A 1,786-nucleotide genomic window follows, 5' to 3' on the forward strand; every position below is an offset into this window, starting at 1 on the left:
GTAAAAGTAATCGATGAAATACACTGCAAGTAGTCGGTCGGTAATTGGCGGTGTTTATCAGGTAGCTACCGATTCAGCAGTCCTGTAGTCACTCCCCCGTACTGCAGGGTTACGACTGGTTCGACTCTGCACTACCATGTGCACTACCACAGGTTAATAGAGTAGCTACTTACCTAGGAGTCGGTGCAGTAGCGGTTCAAAAGTAGCGATTTACTCCAGCAGTACTAGAGGGTATGCATGTAACATAACTACATACACATGTATGTATGTATATCCATACATGAGCAAACATGCCATACGGAGTTATACGCGCGGTACTATACCGCTGCTGCTCGAGCAAGCCTTTATAACAGAGGTGGGCAGCTTCGACAGAGCATTTTTGTAGTGTGTGTGTAATTGATGCGTGTGCGTTCGAAAAAGTCGCCCTGACGGAAGCTAACTATATTTCTATGGCGATGGCCGTGAAATAGTCAAGGTTGGTTACCTCTGCATTAGATGTAGTCAAGGGTGGTTACCTCTACATTTGATGTAACTAAATTGTAACTAACTACTTTTGGACATAAATTATCAATAGGAAAAAGAAAATACTTTTATTTTTTTTTTTTTTATTTATTTTTTATTTACTGTATTTATTTATTTTATTATATTTCATATTTGTTTATATATTCTGCTGTAGGTCGTCCCATATTCGAACTCCGTCAGACATAATTTCAAAATGATAATATGAAATTTCGATCTTCCTTTTATTTGTCCTCAATTCGAAAAATCACTTGCGAAGTGCAGGATATTTAAATAGAAACGCGTTTAAAGAAACCAATCTCCTTCATTACTCGTGCATTAGATGTCGCTAACTTAAAGTTATATATTTTATAGAAATCCCGAAAAAAAGCTAACAACAAGTGGGTTGTTTTTTATTAATTGATAACTTCTTTCTGCAGGGCGTGCACTTGAATAAAGCTTTTGCTGTCTTCCCAAACAGAGCGTGTATGTATACGCGTTTACGCCGCGCAATCGCCCGCCGGGCAGACGCTGGCCAGCTGTGCTTTATAATGAAAACAGCCCCTATAAATATTTTATTTTGTTCCTTTAAATAGAAAAGTTCTTTAAGGGCCGTTTGCAAGATGTCTAGTTAACGATAACTGGAGGTACATCTGTCAGTTAAGCGCATCGACTGCTTTATCGATCGCATGTTTTACCCCGGTGTTGATAACGTCGATAACGATGTTTAACTGGGAGTTAGAATTAACCAGATATGGTGCAAACGGCCCTATATGTATAGTCTATCTTAAGCTAAAGGCCCACACGACTATGCAGCATTATCCACATCGCCTTAACAGTATCAAACCGTGCCACTTTTTGCCGTATTTTACTCCGAATGGTAATTAATTTTTGAATATTGCAAAAAGTGCCAAATTGGCACTTTTGAAAAATAGAAAGAATTACAACTTTTTTTGCACTTTTACTTTCCGATTTGGCACATTTTGGCACTTTTTTATGCTCAATATGGCACTTCATAGCTAAGTACAGTTGGCAGCCCTGATCGGTACTAACTGAATTTTTTCGCCTGCAGGATAGTAGTATGTATGTACACTTTTAAGATGCATGCATGTGAATTATGCGTGGTTTTTATTGTATATCTGTATTTCACTAACTCCCTGTGTGAAGAAACCAAATAATGTAATTCTTAACAGAAGTGCCTAAACCTAAACAGTTTGGCAATGTTAAACACTGTTGTAGCTAATTTCTGGTATTTATCTCACTAGCGCTTTAAACTATACTTATTATT

The sequence above is a fragment of the Rhagoletis pomonella genome, unplaced genomic scaffold (assembly GCF_013731165.1).
Source record: "Rhagoletis pomonella isolate Grant_MI unplaced genomic scaffold, Rhpom_1.0 Rhpom_scaffold_00004, whole genome shotgun sequence".
NCBI lineage: Eukaryota > Metazoa > Arthropoda > Insecta > Diptera > Tephritidae > Rhagoletis > Rhagoletis pomonella.